General features: G+C 39.2%; 1 protein-coding gene across 6 annotated transcripts in view; it reads left to right on the top strand.

Annotated features, from left to right (window-relative positions):
* Positions 1 to 345: 345 nt before the first annotated feature.
* Positions 346 to 14,717, top strand: part of LOC108096821 (NACHT domain- and WD repeat-containing protein 1) — a 41,792-nt gene continuing 27,420 nt past the window's right edge. For 5 of the 6 annotated variants that reach the window (XR_006245467.1, XM_043208125.1, XM_043208124.1 and 2 more), the window contains exons 1-2: positions 346 to 516; positions 2,340 to 2,464. The gene's annotated coding sequence lies outside the window, so the exon portion shown is untranslated. Of the gene's footprint in view, positions 799 to 2,339; positions 2,465 to 14,717 lie in introns of all 6 variants that reach the window. The other variant, XM_017198721.1, reaches the window with a different exon arrangement.

Raw genomic sequence — 14,717 nt, 5'->3', positions numbered from 1 at the left:
ACACTCCGCTCGGTCGATATTAATTGGCCCAAAAGTGCCGGTATTTGGTGTGTGGGCAAAATGCACTCAACTTTCTTCACGGCAACACGATTAATGGCCGGTGCAACATTTCCGTGTGTTGCTGGTTGTCACTGGCAACATGTCAGCCTTTTTGCCTTTGAGCCACAAGTGTTTCTGCCACCCAACCCCGGATTTTAACCATTTTAATGGAGGAAAACAAAGCAGCAACAGCGCGATGAGCTTGTGCTCCTTTTTGGCTCTCTGTGCCATTTCCACGGCGTTTCTGGGCCGAAAGCTTTCGGCTTTTCCGAGCTGCTCTGCCGTCGCTCAGTTCCTCGTCGAAGTTCAAAGCGTTTGGTGCTCGCAGCGGAAAAACGGTCGTGGCACCCAAGCAATTTAACAATAACACCAACAAAAAAGTGAGGAAAAGCTGGGGAAAAACTTTGAAAACGGGCGCGAACAAGTGAGCAGCGGCAAAGGCAGCGGTAGCAGCGGAATCAGCAGCCGAAGTGAAGTGTAAATAAGTGAAATACCCAGCACACAGATACACACGCACACTAACACACACACACACACACAGACAGCGGCTGTGGAGTTTGGGCCTTGGTATTAGAACGGGCACGGGGTAGTTGTGGGGATGGCTAACACGTGAAGTATATGGATCCGGCCAGCAATATTCGAGCGTTCCCGAGCTTATGGCAGCTATCAAATTAGCATGGGACTCGATTACGTTGAGTTATTTGGAAAAATTATACGCATCCCTTCCAAACCGAATGTGTGAAGTTTTGGAAAACAAAGGTGGCTCAACACATTATTAAAAAAATTTTTTTTGTTACAAAATACCTTAAACTAGAATATATTAAGTAATTTTAATGTTTGAATAAAGTTTGAAAATTCTAAACATTTTTTTTGGGAATGTGTCCTAATCAAGTGGTGCAAAATGAAGACTGCACAATTGGTTACTAATTGTTTAACAATTTTTTTTTTATACTTACAACTTTTTAAAAATATTGTAATTTTTGCAACACTACTAGATTTAAATTAACTTAACTAAAACAATAAAATTATGTTCCTAGATGGCTTGGCTTGGCAGCAATTAAAGTTATAAAATCTAGTTTAGAGGTGTCCTATTCAAGTGGCGAGCAGTGTATTTATATCCACCGATTCCAGATTCCCCCTCCCACTTTTCCCCTTCCCCTTATCTTAAAGCAGGTGCGACATTCCCCTGATTATGGACATTGTCTAAACGGCGTTGCATTTCCCGACCTGCACAATTATTTCATTTAATATGCATGCCTTAAAAGTAACTATTTTGAAATACCCGTTTTTGGATTTTGTTAGCTTATCATAGCAAGCTAATCTGACAATAACAACTCCTTGGGATTACCTTTATAATCACCATTAATAGTTAGTATTTGTGGAAGGGGTATTGTTTTGAAGATTCTGGAATTGTCAGGTAATTCAGAAGTTGGTGGAAAGATAATCTTACTTTATCTAAGCCAAATTTAGATTTGATTTAGTTTTTAGTTCAGCTTATTTGGTAATGACTATAATGATTTTCTATAGTCTAATGAACATCATTTAATTTTAATCAGACACGAATAACACAACTTAGGTTCTGTTAAACATTTTGTAGGAAAATAAGAGGCAAAGACACTCATTAAATGGTAGACAGAGTCCCCTTTCTCCCACAAAAGGTGAAAGATTCCCCAAATTATATAGAGTGTCTAAATGGCATTGCGCATTCCGACGGGTTTCTTGGTTGGGTTCCCCTTTGCATTTATCAATGTCTTCGGTCTTCAGTCGTCTGCCTTCAGTAGACCAAGATTGATATGGAAACAATGCAACCCCACAAAAGGGGCTAAAAAACCAATTAAACCAACCACTAGAAAAGTTTGCCCGGCCAGCAAAGAACCCTTAAAATTGCAGCGAACAAATTTTAATTGGAAAAAACTTGCCTAATTGAAGTTTAATAAACAAAGCGACTGCCGGTGGAGTGGGGCAATGCAAATTCTGCGACGGACAGTTCCAACTTCGCTCTAATTTCCAATTAAAAGAAGGCAAAAAGAGGAGGAGAAGGAAATCGTGCCAAGTGCAATGACCACAGCTGGAGCTCCATAGCCCCACAGCCCCAGGATCTGTTCATTGTTCATTGTTGGCTTCCGCCTGTGCGGATGTGGATTGCGGATTGCGGGGGCTGTCCACGTTTCTGTATCTGAGAGCAATTAAAATATGCATAAAATGTAAATGAGAGAGGCCCAACTAAAGCCAGTGCCCAAAAACCAAACATTGTCTGTCCCTTTTCAAAACCCACAAATATTCCGGTTTAATGAATTTAGAGCGAGCCGAGCGCAAACCAAAGTGCAAATGAAAAAGTGAGAATAAATTGTGAATCAATCCAATCAGTCTGGACAAACAATAATAGAATGCCGGATACTGGACTACGAAGGAAATTCGCCAGAAGGTAAGAACCGCGAAGCAACAATCACAATTCCCGGCTCATTTAGGCCGCATTTCGGGATCAATAAACGCATTCGGGCCGAAATACTCGAGAGTCTTGTTTATTTGGCCGACGGTAATTAGTTTCTCCCCTTTTGGGCGATGGCTTACCCTCCAAACCAGCTCTACTCCGTCATCTTTTCCCCCAAAAATTGTTTGGCAGCCCATGCGGCGTATGCGTAATATTAAGATAATTGAATGGGCCATGACAAACAACAAAAACGAAAGCCAGAACGAGAACGAGAACGAAAATGGAAATGAAAATGTTCCACTTTTTCGCCTCTTCATCTGCCCTTTCGCCGCCGTCTTTCTGCCATCATAAAGCATTTTCCGACCCGACTCGGCGTATCCTTTCATTGCTTCTCATGTTGAAAATGGCCAATAAAAATGTTTACGACGCACGCACATACTCAGGTAAATTCCTGGAAAATGTGCCCGAAGAAGCGTTGAATACTTATTAAAAAATTACCCAAGCTCGGGCGTACATAAGCATTAATGTATATAGGCGTGTACAATTCTTTACGATTCGCCAGGTTCATTATTTATCATTTTCATAAAGAGTTTAATGCCCAATAATTTCCCGAAACGTCGTGGGTTCCCCGAACGGCATGTGTGCTCCACGGAATGATAGATCCTGAAGAGAAAGTGGGATGGGTTCTTGCCACATGCTGAGCGGTCGCTCCCGTCTAATTAGAGGACTGGGCAAGAAGTTGATGAGGGTAAATTGGCGAGTAATTAATCGCCAGTTCATTTAGGGCTGAAATTAAACAGGAAGGGCGCAAAATAGATTTCAGGCTTCAACGCAGACGCATAAATAAAGTTGATAGTTATATATATAAATAATACGCCTAATACCTTATATTTTCATGTATACAATTCAGTATTTAGAAGAGTATTTTGAATAGAAACCAAAGAAATATATTTGTAACAAAAAATCCAGATTCAATAACACCTTACATAAAAAACCTTTATTGAAGTCTTCTTTATTTACAGTAATAAAATTCTAACATATACACTGTATTTCGAACAATAATAAATCCTTTTGATTCGAATCAAACTTTGTTTGGATCATAAAAGTAATCCGCCTTTTGCTATCAATAAAATAAAGTACCAAGAAATCAATTTCCTTTCATTTTCGTATTCCAATATATTTGCGCCAGTGAAATAATCAAGCTAAACAAACACAAGATAAGCAAGAAATATCAGCAAAATGTCAAAGCAAAGTTACGACAAACTTTTGTCGGGGAAAAACAGATTTGCAAACATGAAGAGCTGATTGCAATTATTGTTTCCTAATCGACTTAACCAGAAGTTAAGCAAGAAGTTTCGAATGTGTTAAATGCATTTTCCTTAAAATTACCCGAGCTCAAGAAAGTGAATTAGCACCATATTCGAATTGTTTCATTTTATTCATGGCGTATGCGTAATTTGGTTTCTGCTGATGCTGTCTCTAAGCTCTATATAAACATAAAAACTTGTTTATATTTGCAGCAGAAAATTGTGTGTACACACATCCCAAATCCTGCTCGCTCACATTATTCGAAAGACATAAAACTCGAGAGAAAACAAAACCAATGAATTGCAAAGAACGGCAACAAACAAATGCAGAACGCGTATGCATGTTCCGAACCGATTTTAATGGCTCTCAAATTTTATATTTATTGAAACTATAAAATGTTTATGGCCGAGTGCCGCCGTTGTTGCACTTGACCTGAACCATCGCCATTCCACGGCCAGTGGAAAAATTCCTATTTGGGTCGGGATCGGTGGCCGGACTTACGCAATGTTCGTAACTCAATTTTACAGCCAGTTTTATACGTCTGGTGAGGCAATCCATCGGTACGTAAATATATTAATTTGCTCCAGACTTGGCACCTTTTACTGCATCCGTTTCACTCTTTGTTCTGCGAATGGACCGCGAAAGATATCTGAGATCTGAGTGCTAGTGTAAACATTCGGTGAAATCGGTGGAATTGAGAAAATCTAGTTCAAGTCAATTCTGCTACTTGCCAAAAAAGAAAACGATTTAGACAGAAAGACAAAGAGTTATAAACTGACAAGAACGAATTTGAAAGGAATGGCGGGAATTATGAGCTATAACTTGAAAGCAATATATAGTTGAGCTTATGCCAGATTATTTCAACAAGGAAATATATTTTCTTTTCCCCAAATAAGAAAGAATTATACAGGAAATAATACTTCAAAAGATTTTAGCAACTCGCATGCAACTAAAGTGAATGAGTTTCTAAAGGGCTTCAATTTCAAAATTTATTTCTTTGTTTATAAAAGAAGTGGATTAAATGCTTTTTTCATCGTAAAGATGAAACCTTAAATGTTATTTCCTGCTAAATTAATCAACGATCCAGTTACCCTTTTTGCTTGCTTTAATAAGGTTAAGTGCTGTTTGTTTTTGTTGGCCCTTTTTCCGTTGGCTGGTGGAAAAGGTTTTGCGCCAACCCGGCGTATGAGTAATGCGCGTGCAAAACATTTATCTCCAAACTCACTTTAGATGCAAAGTGAGCGCTTAAAACTTTAACCGAATGTGCTGGGTGTGCCGGTCGCTAACGAAGGACATACAATGTGAGTGTCCTGTCCTTCAGTTGAAAACCGACAGGATAACCGGAGTGACGGGAGGGTAAGTGCTATAAATCAGCACTCGAACCACTTAATAAGGACGCCCAACGCACCTACACACACACTCACACCGGAAAGTGCTCACACACACACTCACACACTTGCTCGATCCTGGCTTTTACACCACTCTTTTTTCCGGCATTCCTCGCATTTTTCTACGGTTTTCCCCGCGCTTTTCACCGCCTCGAGAAAAGCGCGAAATGAGTTATGGCAACGAAAACAAAAAGAAATATGCGGTGCCCAGCGAAAAGCAGCTGGCAGCAGAAAACTAGAGCACAGAAGTTGATAGAAATAGAATTATTAACAAATGCCGATAGCTTCCGTTTTAAAATTGAACAGGAGAAATTGTTAGTGCTGCGAATTTCATATATTTTCAATAGCTTTAATAGAGAGAAGTAGATAAGTGGTTAACCCAATTTATTTCAATTTAAATTTATTTGTATTTATACGTGCATATAACAATATTTGCAAGGAAAGAGTATTTTTTGTTTAATCAAATCAATTCAAAATGAAATCAAAATAATATCAGACCAACACTTTGAATATATTAAATATTTTTATTTTTGCACATAATGGAGGATCCTCAACCGGCTGTTGAAATATTCATGGGCGTGGCAGCGGAATGTTTTCGTCACGCGCTTTAATTGCCACGCCACTCTGGCCAGCAGAAGTGGGCGGGGTGCGGAGTGCAGAGGGCGTGGCAGTACCGCCTATACTCTGTTTTGATTATACGCTGGCGAATTATTTTCCCCCATTTTTTCGGCGCCCGCATCTGTTTAGCATAAAGCAATCACGAATTAGCCATAATTTGCTACCAACTTAGTGTGTGTGCTGCGCTTATCGCCGTCAAAATAAAAGCTCATTAATGCGGCATTCGGAAGATTTTAAATATTTGCCCAGCGCTCTGTTATTACCATTTTCCAGACGACGTCGCCGCTGTGCCTCCTCCCCCCTTTCCTCTGCCTTCCCCTCTCCCTTCTCCCATCTCCCATCACCATCCCCTCCCCCTTTTCCACGAACCCCTTATTTAAATGGTCGCTGTGTGTTATGCATAAGTGCTGGTGGCTGGTGTGTTTGCATGTGTAGCTGTTTGCTTTTGCGGGTGTCTGCTGTGGGTGCCTCGATTTTAATTAAATATGAAATGCGCTCGCCTTCGCCGGTCTCCGCTGGGCACAGCTGGAAATGGATACACAAAAATCAAACAAACAAACTAGCCAACAGTTCACAGAGAACGGCAAATGCTCTTCGAATGAATGTTGTTCTACAAGTACATTAGACAGCTTTAACAACCAGGATTTAGAATCCCAAAATCTAAGAACTACAGAAGTTGCATGTTCATTTCTTTATACTAATTTAAATAGCAGTGGAAATGAAAGAAAAATTATTTTACACAACACATAAATTGGTTCTATTAAAAATGCATATGCCTCGTACTTCATGTAAAATATTTTGAAAATAAAATTCTTGGCTAAAATATCCAAGCCATATAAAATAATAAATAGAACTTAAAAGCAATACAAGAAAATATAGAAAAACGTGTGTATAGATGTTTTTCTCTTTACATTCTTCTACTTAAATATCTTTTGCTGCAAACGAAAAATCAGTTCAATAGTTCAAAAGCCACTTAAACTTGTTCATTTTGTATTTTGAACTCATGCTGTATCCATTGCAGAAAATTAAATGATTTAAAAGTGTCACGCCCGTTGGAATTTCACTTCCGCTCCCTTCTTGCTTCCTTTAGCTCCGATTTCCGATGCATCCTTCAACTTAGAACGAAGCGAAAAGTGAAAGCCAGCGGAGGAACGAGTATAAAAACTTGTCATCGCAACATTAGTCATTTCCACAATTGGCGCGCATACCCCATTGATTCCGTTCCAAGGAAAACATGGTTCGAATCGGTTGTAAAATTGGTATGGCAAATGCAATCGGGCTTAGTCACGCTCTCTGGAAATATTTTCTGGTCTGCTTACTTTAACGATCGGAGAGAGAGCAACATTCAATGAGCTTTCGTACAACTTGTAGAATAAATCAACTTTGCAAGAAACTAGCAAAAGTCGTGGGAACTTAAAAAAACAAACTTAAATATAATCCTGAAAACATCTGTTAACGATTTGCCTTTGCACTTAAAAAATACTGTTTTTGTGTCCTAATCAACAACCCAAAAATAAATAATATTAAAAGCTGATCAGACCAACCAAAAGATATACACAAATTTTAAAATTAATCTTTTTGTAGTACTACATTATTCAAGAAGTTTTTTTAAAGTTTTTTTTTGCGCAATTCAACTGTTTGTTTTAAACTGTTGAAAACTTTTTAAAAACAATCTGTTCGCAAAAAAATTAATGATTTCAAGTCTCCTTTAGTGCGTTTGCTGTGTAATGGACTTTTCCTTGATTTCCGCGCACTTTGTCAGTGCGAAAACGGAAAAGCAGCTCATAAATAAGAGCTGTTGCATGCGTTTTTGACGCGGAATCCATTTGCGGGCGCGCTGTCGCCTTCTGGTCGCTGGTTTCTGTTCTCAACGCAATCTGCACCACTTGTTTATGGCCGTTTAATGAATGTTGGCACTTGGCGTGCACCAGCCACCTCCCCACATCCCCATCCCCATCGACATCCACATCCACTTTCCGGGCAACTGTTAGCTGAAAACTGCATCCGCAGTTACCAGCTCGGCTGCAACAATGGCGTTCAAAGAGCCCGGGCCACGAACTGAAACGCTACGAAGCCAAACGGGCCGGGAAGGCCTTGGGCAAAACCCTCCGGTAAAACCAATTTGCTGCCGAGCGGCCGTAGACCGCAGGAGAGCCGAGTTGTTGCCCGACTTTTAGGTCAACTTCTGCACTATGCATGCAAATCTGTTTGCACCGCCCGCATCCACTTCACAACAAAACATCACAATCACACTCGGAATTACATTTGGCCTTATTTTCAAAAAGAGATGGGATTGAATTCAAAGAGTAATAAATACAGGGAACAAAATCTAATTCAATAAAGAACTATATTTCTTAATGTTTTTGACTCGTTGGTTTTTTTTATATAAGATAATTCATGTTACAAGCTAATGCACAACTTTAAGAATTAAAACATTTTTTTATAAAAACCTCAAAGTAAAAACGTAAAAAGCACAAAAAATTCATTAAACATCTCAAAGCATTTACCAATTTTACATTTAAAATACAAAAAAAAAATATTTTTGTAAATATTAATTTACATAGTAAATAAAATAAATAAAACTATTTTATGATTACAAAAATTGGTAAAACATCTAATATTTAGTTTCATATTTGTGGTAACAATTGAATCGCCACTGAAGTTCTAAAAAATACAATTAAACATTTTTTAAGACAAAACCGTAATTTTTAAAATCCGCTGGCTTCGAGCAAAAACATTTTTATTCGAAAATAGATAAGAAACCCTTAAAAAATTGTTAAATCAAGGTATTATCTTCACTGTAAATTTCAGTGTATTCCATTGAGTGCAACTACGAGGGCTTAAGAATTGACTTTTCCTTTGAAACAACTTTTTTAACATTTTATGGCCACCAAGACGAGCACTGCGAGGAGTATTCTTCCCTTTTAACTTAACCCTCTTTCTTCAGCTTAAAGAATAAACAAAGATTTTAAATGGAAATGGAAATTAAATTTTCTGGGCGCCAACAAAGTTTTGCGAGCTTAATTTGGCTAATAAAAAGCGCAAAATGCTGTCTCAATGCCGGAATGCTCACTGTACCGCAAAAGTGTAAGAGTGGATAATTGAGAGGTAGGAAAAGTTTCCCAGCTTAAAAGACCTCAATCGATGTAGCTATTAGTCACGAATTTTTGAGGTACATGTTTTTGTCTCCTCCAGAATTTCAGACCCAAAAACGTGGCGAATCAATAATTTTGAATTATCCGTTTGGCGCTTGCCCGTTTTCCCCATTTCAGTCTGCTGGTGGCCTAATTGGACCACATACGCATTCCCATGAAAATGATTTGTGATTTCTGCCGATAAGTGGGAGTAGGTATTCGCTATATAATCAAAAGGGGAAAGGGGAGGGGGAAGGGAAAGGGGAGGGGGAAGGGGAATTGTACGCGAAATACACGTATCACGCATCATTAACTTGAAAGCTGCTTATCATATTTGCTCATTGTACAATTACGCGTGGTATTCCAAAAGCAGCCTCCCCTCAACTCCCCAGCAATCAAAAGCACTCAAAACCAAGCTCGGAATTTTCCATTTCGAATATGACTACCCTCGATTCAAGGAATATGAGCCCTGAATTGTTTCTAACCACATTAAACCAAGAAAACAATTTGTGTCATTGAATTTCGTGGAAGTGGAAGCCACTTTAATCAATTACTACGTTCAAGAAATTCAAAGCTTTATTGTGGGCTCGAAAATTTTTCATCAACAGTAAAGCCAAAAAAAAAAAAATTTTTAATTTAATTAATTCGCATTGTAAATAAAACATGTTTTAGAACTATATTTTGAAAATAAGTTATTATATTAAGCAATTTTAAGGATCCAACATTCTTGTATGACTTTATTTTAAAGCTTGTTAAACAGTTCATTCATTTATTTGCTACATTTCTAGAAATTAGATAAACCTGCAACAAACTGCTAACTAGCCAGCTAACTTTCGGATAACTTAACAAAACACAAATAATGTTTTCCATTTGAGTTGGACTTTCAGACAGTTTAGAACCCCCTCCGAACTTCTTTATTAGCCCCACAACAGCATTGGCTTTAGCAAAACTAATATTTAAGTTGGCCAAATCAAGACTTTAAGCCATGCACTCACAGAATAACATCAAATAGTACCAGTATTCCGGAGCCCTGCTCAAAGTACTTGGGACATCTGACACCTGCCACTCTTTCAAGTTTCCCATCAGTCGCATTGAAAATTCCCTCGGCCTTACATAAAGTCTTGCACAGCGGCAAAGTAAATCCTTAAATAATTAAATACGAAAGGATGGGCAAGGGTTTTCCCAGCCACCCCAAAATGCTGCCCGATCGAGGGCGAAATTCTTGCCATAATAATGTGTAAATAGAATCAAAATTGTTGACTCTGGCAGGGCTAAGTTAGCCGAAATTGAAAGGGGAAAAAGAGAGCCATTTGAGCAAAACGTTAAGACTACAATAAGTTAAGGCGCACACACCCACCGACTCCAAGCCGACTGAACAGAAAGACAGACATAAAAAAGAAAATTCATTGACATGAAATTCGGGGAGCATTTTACGTGACAATGCCATGAAATCGAATTTGCCAAGCGACCGGAAATGCGCACAACCGTGTGTGCGTGTGTGTGTGTGTGTTGTGTATGTGAGTGTGTTTAAGCGTGAATCCCGCAGACAGACAAAAGGGGGGCGGGGCAGGGGGCAGGTTGATGGAGAGGCGGGGGGCGTGGCTGGGGCTTCCACTGCTGTCGACATGTCTTCTGATTTATGCCTCACTTTCCATAAGTTTTTCATGTTTTAGGCCGACTTGCTAGCATAGATTTGCCTGCGCCCGCCAAATGTATTCAATGTATTCAGCCATGAATTGCGTGAGCTGCCTGTGCAAGCTTATTTACTTTTGCCAGTCAGTGCTGCTGAATCAGGTCCTTGCTGGCCAAATCTGCTGCTCACTGCCCAAATCTGGCTATATTTTATCGTGGCGAACACTAAAACTTTTGCATTTTTGATGAGAACAGGATTTAAGCTCAGCTTTGGGTGAATTTTATAACTTCCACTTTGGATTGCATTAAATGGATCTTTATGATTTTAAAGGCTTATTAAATAATAAGATCTAGTTCTTTGAACAAAGTAAGAGAAAATAAAATCAAATCTGGCTGTATTTAATTCTGGCGAACCGGAAACAGTTGCATTTTCCATAAGAACAGAATTTGAGCTTAGATTTAAAGTTGAATGAACTGAATATACTACACTACTACTAGTACTTGCTTAAAAAAATGTTTGTAATTTTGCAGAATTATAAAACAAATCTGACAAATTCAGGTTCAATAATTTAATTTATTAAAATTTTGAAATATTTGTGAATTTAATTGTGTTTACTGCACAAATAGGTCCTACAATACTCATTGATTTAAACTCATGAATTCGTGTTCCATTATTTCACAGAGTTATCATCAAAATGGGTTTCCTACAACACATTGGTTTACTTTAAAGATGTGGTGACCATTAAAAGTTGTTTTTGCTTTGTCAGCTATATTTTCCAATCCATAATTGTCAGCCCTGTTAACAGCCCCAAAGGATAAAGGGCTGAAGGGTGATGGTGGTGGCTGCCAGAAACAAAGACGCAGAAGGGACGACAAGTGGGCGCCGAATGAAAGACACACTTGGAATTGTTTTTGCATTTCTTTTTCCCCCAAACCCTTTCCCCTTTCTCCGGCTTTTTGCTACCTGCTCGGCATAAATAAAATGCGGGCCCGGCAGCAGCTGCTTTTGAATTTTTGAAAGTGGGCAATGTGACGATGGCCTTCAGGTAAGCGGAGCACAAAATTGTCAAAGAACAGGGCTGAAAATTAAAAGCCTCGGGCGAAGCGAAGGGAGCACAATTGGTTCTGGCTCGTCGGGATCCGGAATTCGGGATTCAGTATTCAGGATTGAAAAGGGTTTCGAGTCAAGGGCCATCGAAGTCCCACAGAATTGACTTCATCGAGTGGCGAGCAGAGAAGAGGTCCTGCCAGGATGTGCAGTCGTATTCCCTACATAAATCAAGGCTCGATTCATGCAAATTGCTTGCTCGCTGCCTAATGCGTTCGAGCACGTAGCTGATTACAGGAAACTGCCCAGAATCGAACGATGGCAATTTGGTGGCGATTGGCAAGCGGGGCAACAGTTAAGACCCGAAATTGCTCAATTTTCACGCTGGACCAGGAGCCAAAAATAAGAGAAACAGAAGCGAGCCGAATCAATTGTCCCGCAAGGAGCAAGAGAAGGGGAAACTTTCGGCAAATGGCAGCTCATTTTGTATTTATCAAAGGAGCCGTCGGTGGGGCAAATGAAGAAGAAGCCACGTCTGCCTGATGGCGGCATAAACTTTTATTTCAATGAGAGCCATCACAAATTCCATTGCACACTGGTCCAAATGGGTTTCTAGCTGTTCGAGTAAACATAATAAAAAGGTTCTTATATTGCCTATACTGACATGTGAACTTAAAGAACTCGTAAAGTGAAATGAATCATGGAAAAGCGTTGCACCATTGTGATTTCTTCAACGTATTTAGTCGTTAAAAATGTCGCATATCATATGTTAAATAAAGTATAGTAAATTATGAATTAATATAACAATACAAAAAAATATAATATAATAATATTGATATCAACAATGGATCTTATAAAATAAGTGACTCTAGGGAAAATAAAGAACAAATACCAATAACAAATAAAACTCATACGCACTGTGGCCTCTTAGTATATTGAATCTCTAGTTCCCCAGCGTACTTAAAAAAGCCAATGGTGTCTTATCAAATCCACTGTGCACTTTCCAAGTCCCAGCTGTGCCGAAAAAGCAAAATATACTCAATACCCTTGCAAACACGCACGCATATTTGCTTGCTTTCTCCGGCTTTCTCTCTATTTCCGCCGCTGCAGGAGACAAGAGACACGAGAAAACGAGAAGCAGGGAAAAGGAGAAACGGAGAAACGGAGAAACAGAGAAAAGGAGGAGCAAGTTGTGTGGCACACTTTTCGGCAGGGCTTCTCCTTGGCATACAAATGCAGGTAATAACGGCTGGGAAAACTTTCGGCTCGCTGGCATTTGCAAATGAAAGCAAAGGAGGGAGACTGTTCTAATTCTGGCCTGCCCGGAATTGGGCTGTTGTTATTTTCTTTTCTCCTGCGCTTAAATATTTATACAAAAAATGAGCAGCTAAGCGGGCTAACACACATTCGCTGCAACGGATTTATTATTAATGCCTCCCATACGTTTCATACGTTTCAGTTCAGCCCGTTTCGTGTTTTCGTCCTTCCGAATTTGCTGACTCTGTCCGACTGTTTCCCCAAGGCCATTTTCCTCTCTGCCGCTTTCCCGGCTTTCCCGGTTCCGTTTTTCTGCTGCCTGTTGCGGCCTTTAGCTTATTATCATTTATTTATTTATTTATGTCTTGCGCGTCAGTGCCAATATTTTATTTTCATTTTAGTTCGTGGAGGCTGGGCCGGGCACTCATTCGATTGTGCAAATCACCAGCGGTCAGGGGTCAGAGCATTTTGGCCACCGAGCCTGGATCCATTAATAAAGTTGGCAGGGAATATGGTCATATCCAGTCGAGATTGGCTCGATAACGCGTTTATTGAATTGCGGGCGACATATGTGTGTGCGGTGGTGATTGGACTTCGGAATCGGCTCACACAATATAAGGAAAAATATATTTTTATAAAGAAAATATAAATTTAGATTACTTGAATAAACATAGAATAAGAATGTATTAAAAATAGTTTCAAAAGAAAACTCAACCACTGGTAAATTCTTTCTGGTTTAACATGGTTTTTGTTTTCCAGAATTTCTTGCAATTTTCTTCGACCAAAACTATTATCATTTTCAACTTTGAAGTTCTTTTTTGTATGTAAATATAAAAGCCTAAGTGATGACTTTGAAAAATTATAAAAAAGCCAGAAACATATAATTACGAACATAGATATTACGAATTCCGAGTTCGTTTCGCATAAAAAAGTCATTTTTTTACAAAGGAAATACGTTTCTCTTTTCTACCAAACCATAATACGGAAACTAAGGGAGTAAAAGTACTTCAAACTAACTAAATACTCTGCATTTTCAACCTAAGTGTACTAAAGGAGTACAACATTATTTTCATAAATGGTATTAAAACAAAGAAACCAGGCTACTTTTATAAGTCGAAGCGAAGTAATAATTTAAGTTTTAGGTACGTTTATATTAAGGTTTTCTTTTTCAAAGACATTTTTCATTGAATAATAACGAGGCACCTCACCTCCTTTATTAGAAATTCAGTAACTTGTTGTGTACATCGTATCGATTGCATAGAAAATGCAAGAGGAATGCACATTGCATTTATTCCAGAAATACCAGAAATAGTTCGTTCTAAAATGCCGGACAGCAGGCGATGAAGGGCTCCTTCTGCCTCTTAATATTTAACAGGATATCGATGGCATCGACGACCAGCTCTGGGCAATTCTTATTCAATGCAACATAGATGGCCCACACACACACACACACACATATAAAGAGACTTGGCTATAACCCTAATGGGGGCCATTTGACACCCACAGTAGCCACGTTATCCGAGACACAACAGCCCAATAGAGGAGTAATAGCCCCGCCAACACAAGTTGAAATTGTGTTTGCCTACAGCCATTAATAACCCCCTCCCCCAATCCACCGATATCCACCCATTGCCACATCCCCACATCCCAAGGACCTTTTGGTATTTGACAGTTTTGACGAAACGCTGGCCTAAAACGTCGGAAATTGACTAATAATGGGGTTAATCGCCAATAACGATCATTCCCCAGCCAGGTAAATTGTCTGTTGAACATGAATGCAAGAAAGTAGCCATTCAATAGAGTATGGCTTGCTGGAAATTAGCTGGTGTTTGCTTGGCATAAAGGTATAATGCATTAGAGCT

Source organism: Drosophila ficusphila, unplaced genomic scaffold (genome assembly GCF_018152265.1).
Source record: "Drosophila ficusphila isolate 14025-0441.05 unplaced genomic scaffold, ASM1815226v1 contig_414, whole genome shotgun sequence".
Taxonomy (NCBI): Eukaryota; Metazoa; Arthropoda; class Insecta; order Diptera; family Drosophilidae; genus Drosophila; species Drosophila ficusphila.
Note: the sequence above shows the minus strand (reverse complement) of the source record. Positions and strands in the feature narration are given on the sequence as shown.